The sequence below is a fragment of the Loxodonta africana genome, chromosome 6 (genome assembly GCF_030014295.1).
Source record: "Loxodonta africana isolate mLoxAfr1 chromosome 6, mLoxAfr1.hap2, whole genome shotgun sequence".
Classification (NCBI taxonomy): Eukaryota; Metazoa; Chordata; class Mammalia; order Proboscidea; family Elephantidae; genus Loxodonta; species Loxodonta africana.
The window spans coordinates 39,667,889-39,680,173 of NC_087347.1; positions in this window are offsets into that span (position 1 = coordinate 39,667,889).

Below are 12,285 nucleotides of genomic sequence, written 5' to 3' on the forward strand. Positions count from 1 at the left end.
CTGCAACAACGGGGTCAGGCATAACAAGGGTTGTGAGGATGGTGCAGGACCAGGCAATGTTTTGTTCTGTTGTGCATAGGGTCGCTATGAGTCAGAACTGACAGGACAGCACCTAACAGCAACAAGAACACAACAAATCAGAAAACTGAGGCTTAAGGAGGTTAGGCATTCAAAGGGCTACACTGCACATTTACTGTACTTGCTACTGTGGATGTGGTGGTGAGCAAAAACAGTATAATGAAAGATTGAAGATTACAAACCTAAACAAACCACGATACTGGGTGTATAATTATAACCAGTGATAAAAAGATGATTTATACCTAAAATGGAGAGGGCTCTCAGTTGGAGAGCTTTTGTCTTACGGAAAAAATAATCTTAGAATGGGCTACTTTGCTCTTTGGCTGTTGCTATAATTATCATTACACTCTTTTGATAAGCTTGTCATGTTGTCCCTTTTTTTAAAACTTGTCCATAGCTTTTGCATCCATAGTTTCCATTTGTGATGGTTAAGATTGTCAACTTAGGTAGGCCATGATTCTCAATGTTTTGGCAGTTGTATAATGTTGTGATCACTTCCCTGTTGAAATTTGATGCATGATCACCCCCATGATGGAATCTGCTAAGTGGTACCGGTGGGGGTGGGGCCTTTGGCAGCTCACTACCCCCTCAGCCTTCATCTTTCCGCCTTCCACCACCTACTTCCTTCCTGCTCGCCTTGCAAAAGTTGTTGGCTTATTTAGGATCCAGCAGCTGTTTTTTGTCTGACCTCTGGTTCTTGGGACTTGAGCTAGCAGCTTACGTGTCCAACTTGGGATTCATCGATCTTCACACCCTGTGAGCAAGAGTTCTGCTCCCTGACCTGCATATCTTGGGTTCACCAGCCCCTGCAGCTAAGTGACTCAGAAACCTTAAGGTCTTGCCTGCTGACCTTGGGGATTCCTCGACTGTCACACCCTGTGAGCGGGAGTTCTGTTGTCCAACTTGCTTATCTTGGGTTCACCAGGTTCTGCGGCTCTGCGAATTGGGAAAGGCCTCTAACCTGATCCAAGGACTTGGGACTTTCCAACCCCTACAATCACATGAGCTGTTCCCTTGATATAAATCTCTCTCTCTATATGCGTTACTGGTTTTGCTTCTCTAGAGACCCCAGCCTAAGACACCATAGTTTATTTCTTGCTACATCTTTCCTCCACTGCTACTCTGACTTATAATCCCTTTTAGATTTTTTTTAGCCAATCAAAAAGTTCTAATTTCTTTTAATGCCACCTCCATCTGTGTTCCAGCCTTGCAATTAATGAAAGAAAATCCGTTATACATTAACTCAGCCACCATGTCATATTTCACAGATTCTCAGTCACTTTTTTCATACCTTTAACATGTCTGAAATCAGACTACGTCTTACAAATTGGTTTCTTAACATCACTGGCCAGGTGACAGTCTTAACCTAGTTGTCATTGCCTCCACATATTGTTGCATATAACCGTTCAGATTGTCCTTGTTTCATCTGAATTAAGTGCACTGCTTAAGAAAACCTACAACCCTAAGAGAAAGAGAATTAACAGGCATAGGACTCTCTAGAGTTTTGTCTTAGGCTGGGTTCTGTACAGAAGCAAAAACCAGTAAGGCATGTAAACATATATATAAGGAGAGATTTATATCAAGGAAATGGCTCATGTGCTTGCAGAGGCTGCAGCATCCCAAGCCCGTCAGTCAGGATAGAGGTTTTTCCTGATCCCTATAGCCACATGGGGCCGGCAAACCCAAGATTGGCAGACCAGAGAGCAAGGCTGTTGCTCACAGGCTGTGAAGATCAATGAATACCAAATCAGCAGGCAAGACCACAGGTAAGCTGGTAGCTCAAGTCCCAAAAACCAGAAGTCAGATGAACAGGAGGCAACTGCAGGATCCAGAATGAGTAAAAGCACCCAAGTCGTGCCAGAACGTCCACCCACACTCAATGCAGGCCACATGCCCAAGGAAACTCCCCTTCAACCAATTGGCTGCTCACAGCAGATCCCATCATGGGGGTTGTCTTAGTCATCTAGTCTTGCCATACAGAAATACCACAAGTGGATGGCTTTAACAAAGAAATACTTATTTCCTCACAGTAAAGTAGGCTAAAAGTCCAAATTCAAGGTGTCAGCTCCAAAGGAAGGCTGTCTCTGTTGGCTCTGGAAAAAGGTCCTTGTCTTCAGTCTTCCCATGGTCAAGGAGCTTCTCAGGTGCAGGGACCCTGGGTCCAAAGGATGCACTCTGCTCCTGGCACTGCTTTCTTGGTGGCACAAGGTCCCCAACTCTCTGCTTGGTTCCCTTTCCTTTTATTTCCTGAGAGATAAAAGGGGGTGCAGGCCACACCCCAGGGAAACTCCCTTTACCTTGGATCAGGGGGGTGACCCAAGTAAGGGTGGTACAATCCCACCCTAATCCTCTCAACATAAAATTACAATCACAGAATGGAGGATAACCACACATGGCTTAACCAAGTTGATACACACATTTTGGGGGGGGACATAATTCAGTCCATGACAGGGGTGATCGCATATCAGATCTCAACAGGGAAGTGACCACATCATCACACAACTGCCAAAACACTGAGAATCATGGCCCAGCCCAGTTGATACACAGTCTTAACCATCACAGTCCACCTGTCAACTTGACACCTGTACACATCTCCTTAAAGCATACATAATCTGTGAATAAAGATAAAATCATACTTGTGTGTGATACAACAAACACACGTACAATCAAAAATGTGCTAGCCCTGTTTACATCTTGTATTTTATAAGTGAAGAAAACAATATTTCGTGCACAATATAAAGCAGAAATACTGATAACAATTACAGTCCTCATTTCTGCAACTGATCAGATAGCCATAACTGGTATTTAGAACTACCTTTTTCCACCAAGCATTCCGTATTCTTTTTGCCCTCAACAGGTCATAGTTTGTTTCTGATGGGGTGACCCAAACCGTCATTCCTAAAGGGCCTAGGCCGTCATTAGTCATGTTGGAACGTGGTTGCTGTAGTTTTCCATTGACTTTAATCACAGGGCATGATAGTACTCAGAGATACCCTAAGGGATCTCCTGCATTCCATACATATTCTTCTTTACCTCTGTTATGTAATTGCCTTAGTCATCTAGTGCTGCCATAACAGAAATACCACAGCGGATGGCTTTAACAAAGAGAAATTTATTTTCTCACAGTTTAGTAGGTTACAAGTACGAATTCAGGGTGCCAGCTCCAGGAGGGAAGCCTTTCTCTCTCTTTAGGCTTTGGAGGAAGGTCCTTGTCCTCAATCTTTCCCTGGTCGAGGAGCTTCTCAGGCATAGGGACCCCGTGTCCAAAGGACGCGCTCTGCTCCTGGTGCTGCTTTCTTGGTAGTATGAGGTCCCCAACTCCCTGCTTGCTTCCCTTTCCTTTTATCTCTTGAGAGAGAAAAGGTGGTGCAGGCCACACCCTGGGGAAGCTCCCTTTACTTTGGATCAGGAAGGTGACTTGAGAAAGGGTGGTGTTACAATCCCACTAATCCCCTCAACATAAAATTACAAAATGGAGGACAACCACAGAATACTGGGAATCATGGCCTAATCAAGTTGACATTTTTGGGGGGACACAATTCAATCCATGACGGTAATATCAATCCAGTTTCCTTTTGGTAATCAGGATCAATCACACCAGCCAGTATGGTAGCTCCCTTCTTTGCTTGTTTATCCAGTAGCATAAGGAGCCAAAGTGGCCAGGTGGCATTCTTAGCTTCCAGTTCAGTGGAATCAGTCATGTGTCTCCAAATATGAGCATTCCTCCCTTTGGAACTAAGACCTCTAGACCTGCAGAGCATAAGGTCACGGGGACAGGAAGCAAAAATCTTGTGAGTGGGTCGCAATAGTAGGGGTAATAATGAGTGATGCCACTCCCATTTCTACCCCTCGATCCCTGGACCTGTGAATCCTGGATATAGGAGATAGAACAACATCTGTTGGACACTGGTTTACAGCATATACAGCCTCCTGGAGAGCATTGCCCTGTATCACCACCTAGCTGGTGCTGTAATTGTGTCTTTAGGCCATTCCATCATTCTGTCAAGCCAGCTGCTTCAGGATGATGAGGAACATGGTAAAACCAGTGAATTCCATGAGCACACTTCACTTGCTGTGAAGTGACTCCCTTGATTTGAGGCAATGCTGTGAGGGATACCAGGACAGTGGATAAGGCATTCTGTAAGTCCACGGATGGTAGTTTTGGCAGAAACACTGCATGCAGGGAAGGCAAATCCATATCCAGAGTAAGTGTCTATTCCAGTAAGAACAAAATGCTGCCATTTCCATGCTGGAGGTGGTCTAATGTAATCAACTTGCCACCAGGTTACTGGCTACCTCGAGGGACGGTGCCATATTGGGGACTCAGTGTTGGTCCTCGCTGCTGGCCAATTGGGTACTCAGCAGTGGCTGTAGCCAAGTCGGCTTTGGTGAGTGGAAGTCCATGTTGCTGAGCCCATGCATGACCTCCATCCCTGCCACCGTGGCCACTTTGTTCATGGGCCCATCGACCACTGATGGGAGTAGCTAGGGAAAGAGGATGAGTGGTTTCCATAGACTGCATCATCTTATCCACTTGATTGTTAAAATCCTCCTCTGCTGAGGTCACCCTTTGGTGAGTACTCACATGAGACACAAATGTCTTCACTTATTTGGCCCATTCAGAGAAATCTATCCACATACCTCTTCCCCATAAATCCTTGCCTCCAATTTTCCAATCATGTTCATTCCAAGTCCCTAACCATCCAGCCAAACCGTTGGCCACAGCTCATGAATCAGAATACAATCACACATCTGGCCATTGCTCCTTCCAAGCAATGTGAACGACCAGGTGCACTGCTTGAAGTTCTGCCTGTTGGGAGGATTTCCCTTCACCATTGTCCTTCAAGGAGGTCCCAGAAAGGGGCTGTAGTGCTGTCGCTGTCCACTTTTGAGTGATGCCTGCACATCGTGCAGAACCATCTGTAAACCAGGCATAAGTTTTCCAGTTCTTCATGCAACTTAATTGTCCGACTTTATGACTCTGTGGGTCACACAACACCCAGTTCATGATGGGCAGCTCAGGCCTCATGGTGACTTAGTGTCCCATAGTTAAGCTTTCAGCCGCTACTAAGGCCCAGTAATGAGCAAAAAGCTGTTTCTCAAAAGGAGAGTAGTTATCTGCAGAGGATAGCAGGGATTTTCTCTGGAATCCTAAGAGTCTGTGCTGTGATTTACCAATAGGGGCCTGCAAAAGACTCCAGACAGCATCTATATCTGCCACGGACACTTCAAGCACCATTGGATCAGCCAGATCATATGACCCAAGTAGCAGAGCAGCTTGTAAAGGAGCCTGAACCTGTTGCAGAGCCTTCTCTCATTCTGGGCCTCCCTCAAAACTAACAGATTTTCAAGGCACTTTATAAATAGGCTGGAGTAGCCCATCAAAAGAGGCCAAATCGGTGTTGTGCCTCCTTTTTAGTTGTGGAAGGAGCCGGGTGCAATAACTTTTCCTTCACTTTAGAAGGAATATCTCAACATGCCCCACACCACTGGACCCCTAGAAATTTCACTGAGGCGGAAGGTGCCTGAAATTTTGTGGGACTAATTTCCCCACGCTCTTGCATGCAAATGTTTTACCAGTAAGTCCAGAGTCATTGACACTTCTTCCTTACTAGATCCAGTCAGCATCATGTCATCAATGTAGTGGACCAGTGTGACATCTTGTGGAAGGGAAAGGTGATCAAGGTTCCTGTGAACTAAATTATGACATATGGCTGGAAAGTTGATGTAGCTCTGAGGTAGGCAACTGAAGATATATTGCTGACCTTGCCACAGCTAAAGGCAAACTACTGATGGTCCTTCAAAACAAGTATGGAGAAAAAAGGCATTAGCGAGATCAAAAGCTGCATACCAGGTGTGTTAATTTGCTAAAGCAATGAGACTACATGTGGAACAGTAGCTGCAATTGGAGTCATCACCTGGTTGCATCCATCTGCTGTTTGCACAGGCCAGACAGGCAAATTGAAAAGGAATGTGGTAGGAATCATCACCCCTGCATCCTTCAAGTCCTTGATGGTGGCAGTTATCTCTGCAGTCCCTCCAGAAATGTGTTATTGCTTTTGGTTTATTGTTTTCCTAGATAGCAGTTCTAATGGCTTCCACTTGGCTTTTCCTGCCATAATATCCCTTACTCCATTTGTCAGGGATCCAATGTGGGGATTCTGCCAGTTGCTGCGTATATCTATGCCAATTATGCATTCTAGAACTGGGGAAATCTCTCAGGATGGGTTCAAGGACCCACTGGACCTACTTTGAAATGGACATGAGCTAAGACTCCATTAATAACCTCCGTATGCCTTCACCCTGGGTCTCTAGTGTCAGTTCAGAGCCAGTATCTAGTAATCCCTGAAAAGTCTGATTATTTCCTTTTAGCCAATGAACAGTCACTGTTGTAACTGGGATCATAGATTCCTTGGGGAAGGCTGGAAGAAAGACTATCAGTTTTTGGCAGTGTATTAGAGTCCTTCCTCAAGGGGACCCAGCGTCCCTTTCAATCAAGGGGTTGTGGGTCTGTAAACTCTCTCAAGTCTGGGAATTAATTGAGGGGATTTGACTCTCCGTTCTGGTCAGTCAAGTTAGACTGCTGTTCACTTGACCTAGAATTCACCCACTTGTATAGATCAAATAAATACTTAGTAGATCTCTTAACTGTTTCACTCCTAGGGGCACCATGACTAAGTAGCCAACACCATAAGTCCATATAAGTCAGACTATTCTGATTACTGCTTTGACTCTACTGTCCATTATGGTAACCACGCCCACCTTTTCTTTGTCAATTGAGTGCCGTGACTTGGCCGCTACCACCATGGGCCCCAATCAGCCTCACTGTAGTTAGGTGTCTTAATTCAGTTAGAGCAGTTCCCATTGCCAAATCTGACTTACATAAAATAGCAATCATGGCAGTCTTCAAGGATGCTAAGGCTCCCTTCACAAATCTGTTCCTTACCGTTGTAGTAAAAGGTGTGTCCTCTGGGAACTCCATGTGTGGGTGTGTGGGTCTAACCTGATAAATCTGCTCTAGCATGCTGCCTTAGTTATCTAGTACTGCTATAACAAATACCAGAAGTGGGTGGCTTTAACAAAGAGAAATTTATTTCTTCTCAGTAAAGTAGGCTAAAAGTCCAAATTCAGGGTGTTAGCTCCAAGGGAAGACTTCCTCCCTCTATCAGCCTTATCAGTCTTCCCCTGGACTAGGAGCTTCTCCACACAGGGAACCTGGATCCAAAGGATGTGCTCTGCTCCCAGCACTGCTTTCTTGGTAGTATGAGGTCATCCCTCTGCTCACCTCCCTTTCATTTTTATCTTGAGGGATAAAAGGTGGTACAGGCCGCACCCCAGAGGAACTCCCTTTACATTGGATGGGGGATGTAACCTTGGTAAGAGTGTTACAATTCCACCCTAATCCTCTTTAACATAAAATTACAATCAAAGTGGAGGACAACCACACAATACTGGGAATCATGACCCAGCCAAATTGATATACTTTGGGGGGGACATGATTCAATCCATGACATTCCACCCTTTGGCCCCCCCCAAAATCACATCCTTGTAACATGCAAAACATATTCATCCCATCATATCATACCAAAAGTCTTAACTTCAAGTCCATAATCCAAAAATTCCCCTTCATCTATGAAATCTAGAATACAAGTTATCTGCTTCCAAAGGTACAATGGCAGAACAGGCACAAGCTAGACATTTCCATTACGAATGGGAGAAATTGGGGGAAAAGAAGGCATAACAGGCACCAAGCAAGTCAGCGGAACACATTACATTAGCCCTCAAGGCTTTGAAAATAATCCTTGGTTCTCTGAGACAATTTACACAATGGCCCTGCCCTCCAGACTCTAGATATTGGCCACACTCTCCAGATTCTGAGTGGAGGTCCCTCGGCCCTGGGCTTCAGCTCCACCATCTAGGCCCACTGGACAGCAACTCTGCTCCCTCGGCTTTAGGCACACCATTCTGCTAGTCCATATGAGCTGCGACTCCAACCTTAGAAACATCAAAGGCCGTGGCTCCACACTTTAAAACCCCAGAGATCTGGCCATACCTTTTAAGACTGAGGCATCCTGGCTTCTTGTGTTCCTTGTGTCTTCAGCTTCTGCTTCCTGGTATATTGGCCTCTTGGCTCCTCAGGCCTCATGCCAATATCTGCCTCGCTGGGGCAAGTGTTCCAAAGCTCTGTAGCTCCACTGATAAGTGACTGGAGGCACCCCACACCTCCAGGAAGCCTCCTGCACACAGGCAGTTAGCTCTTTTGCTTCATGGGTTGACAAGCCTAGCTCCACTGTTAGGTGCCCAGAGGCACTCCACTCTGCCAGGAAGCATCCTGTACACAGGCACTCAGTTTTCTCACTCTGTGAGTCAGCTCTAGTGCTGTCTGGCACTGGTCTCCTGGTTCTGCAGCTGCTAATTTCCTGCTGCTGGTCCTCTCTGCTCCTGCTGCTGTATCCATTCACAGTTTCAACAGCACTTCCATATTTTAGGTATCTGTTAGAGCACCACCCCGCTCTTGGTACCAAATTTTGTCTTAGTTATCTAGTGCTGCTAAAACAGAAATACCACAAGTGAAAGGCTTTAACAAGAGAAATCTATTTCTTCACAGTAAAGTAGGCTAAAACTCCAAATTCAGGATGTCAGCTCCAAGAGAAGGCTTTCTCTCTGTGTTGGTCTTCTTATCAGTCTTCCCCCGAAGTAGGAACTTCTCCATGCAGGGACCCTGGGTCCAAAGGACATGCTTTGCTCCCAGCACTGCTTTCATGGTGGTATGAGGTCCCCCTTCTTCACTTGCATCCCTTTCATTTTTATCTCTTGAGGTACATAGGATCAGGGATGTGAGCTTACTAAGGGTGTTACAATTCCACCCTAATCCTCTTTAACATAAAATTACAATAACAAAATGAAGGACAGCCACACAATCCTGGGAATCATGGCCCAGCCAAATTGATACACACATTTTTGGGGGGACATAATTTAATCCATGACACATGCCAATTTCTCTAAGCCTTGGATACCTTCTTCTACAGTATACCAAGACAGTTCTGGTACTTCAGCTTGATTTAGTGTAGGCCACCGCATAATACATGTTGTTAGATCCTTTCCTAACATCTCGAGCTGAAACACGGAATGAAGAATCTCTGCTTAGTAAGCCCATGTCAATATACTCAGACTGATCTATCTTTACGTTCTTTGCACCATTATCCCACACCCTTAATAGCCATTCTCACACATATTCCCCAGGTTTCTGTTTGTACATATTAAAAAAGTCAAGCAGTTCTTTCGTAATGTAGCATACCTCCTCCTGAGTTACACTTTGTACCTCACCTTCTGGGGCTCGCTGGGACTTAAGTCTAGTTATAGGTCTAGAAGTCAAAATTGCTGTGGAAATATTTTGAGAAAATTCAGCATTGTCTTGTAAAGCAACTGCCTCAGGCAATGTCCCAGACAAAGGCACTTTAGATGCAGCTGGGTTAATCTCATTAGATGGGAGTGGAGAGACTAATGGTTCTGTTGGAGTGAGTGATTCAACTGGGTTTAGGGGCTCAGTATCTCCAGCTTCCTGATTATCTGCCCATATGTCTCCATCCCAGGTTTCAGGATCCCATTTCTTCCCAACTGATGCCCTCACTTTAACTTCAGACACCTCTTGAGGTTGGCAGTTGAGTTGGCATTGTAATTCAGCCACTCTTATAATAAGACTCTGGGTTTGGTTTTTGGCAATATCAGCTCTGTTACTACAAGAAATAAGGCTTTCTTTCAAGGCACAAGAGGAAATTTTGAGGTCGTTTATGCAGCACATGGCTTTGACTCTGAAGCCCTGAGCTCATCTCTTTCTTTCACCAGTTTTTTTAGTGAAAGTAGGACCAACCAACCATCTCCCTTATACTCCTTATTATGACAAAATTGTAGAAAGGTATCATACATACAGTCACCCAGAGCCTTGCCTTTCACCAATACCTGATCTGTTAGTGGCGATATTTTGTGTATTTGAGTTGCCACCTCACTCCATGGATTAGCAGTGCCCTCTTTACTACTGGAAGCAGAGTCATCATCTTTAAGACTTTGGGAAAGTTAGTACTGGACGTTATATGAAAACCTTCCACTGATACCCGGTTAGATCAAGAAAGTGCCAACATCAAGACATTTAGAATAGGGGGGCGAAGCTGACGTGGCACCATGGACAGATGCACCATGCTGACCATCTGCAGCAAAGACCCAAAAAATTAAGTAAAACAGATACAAATGTCAATCCTGGAACCAACCCTAAGCATCAAATGAAGGGATAAAGAACTAGATCAAACACAGAATGGAAGAAGAAACTGGTGGAAAACAGAGAATGAGAAGAGATACAGAGTGGAGGTCCCCTGCCAATTAACATGGCACAGTATCACCATCTTGGAACACAGCCAGCAAGGACCACAGACAGGGCGTATGGGAAGGCAACTTCACTGAGTTCGCAACAGGAGACAGAGCACCCAGTAACCAGAGAAGCATACTTTCTCATCCTTCACTCTTCTGCCCCATATGCCAATTCCTCCTCTTCCCAATGGGCCATGCTACACAGATTGCCTAGACAGCCACCAGCCTGCCCCCACCAGCTGGCTCCAGCCACGCCATTTCCCCCCCTTTTTTCCTGCCTCCTATCTAGCCCTGCATGCCACCTCCAGCCCTTCCCAACAGGCCATGCCATGCTGCTCAGCTAGAGAGCCACCAGCCCACTGCCACCCCAAGTCCACCCCAACCCAACTGGCTGGCTACTGCAGTGCCTTGTTTTTTTTTTTCTTTTTTCCCTTCCTTTTCTTTCTTCCTTCCACCTAGCCCCGTACACCACTTCCAACCCTTCCCAACAGGCCATACCGCGCCATTTGGCTAGAGAGCCGTTGGCCCACGGCCACCCCAGGTCCACCCCACCCCATCGAGCTGGCTCCTGCAGTGCCTTTTTCTCCCCTCACCCCATTCTTCCTTTTCTTCCTCCCTCTCACCTAGGCCCATACACCACCATCATGTCTTCCCAATGGGCCATGCCGTACTGCTCAGAGAGTCACCGGCCCACGGCCACCTCAGGTCTGCCTTACCCCCACAGGCCAGCTCCCAGCATGCTGTTTTTTCCCCCTTTTCTTTTGTGCTCTCACCTAGCCCCATACACCACCTCCACCCCTTCCCAACAAGCCACACCTCACTGCCTCAGCTATAGAGTCACTCGCCCACCACCATCCCAGGTCTCCCCCACCCCCACCCGCTGGTTCCTGTTGCACTGCCATTATTTTCTGCTTACCTTTTTTCTCTTCTTCCCTTTCACCCTCCCACCTATCCCTGTATGTCACTTCCCCTCCCTTGCAACCAGCCCTCGAGTTCACCCTGCCCCTACACCCTGGCTTTCACCATGATGAAAGTTTATTTATTTTAATGTTACCATTTTTAAAAATTCTTTTCTCTTTTTTCCTCCCACCTAGCACCATACACTACTTCCCCCTGCTACCAACCACCCCCACACTGCTGTGGATGGAGAGCCACTGGACCGTGGCTGCCCCAGATCCACCCCACTCCAGCCCATTGGCTCCCGCTGCACCATCTTTTCCTTCTCTTCATTTTCTTTCTCCTTCCCACCTGGCTCCATAAGCCACCTACCCTCCCTTCTCACCAGCCCACAAGTCCGTCCCACCCCCACTCGTCAGCCCCCATGATGAGCCAGCTTTTAAATTTATTTTTATATATTTTTTCTGCCTTCTCCCTCCAACCCAGCCCCATACATCACCTCCCCTCCTACCACCAAACCCCCCATGCCACTGCAGCTAGAGATCCACTTGCTGGCCACCACCCCAGGTTCAGCCCACCCCCACCTGCCAACTCCCACCATGCCATTTTTTTCATCTCTTTCCTTTCTTTCTTCCTCCAACCTGGCTCCACCTCCCCCCCTTCCCACCAGCCCTCAGGCTCACCCCATTCCCACTCATCGACCCCACTGCGTAGCCAATTTTTTAAACTTTTTTTTTTTCTCTTTTTTCTTTATCTGTCCCACCTAGCTCTGAAGGCAACCTTCTCCGCTTCCCTCCAGACCCTGCCACACTACTGCAACAAGAGAGGCACCACACATTGGACTGCTGCTGCCCTGGGTCAGCCTTGCCCCCACCCCGGGACCCACCTTGCTGTCAATTTTTTTTCTTAATTCTTTTCTTTCTTCCTCCAACATAACCCAGTATATCA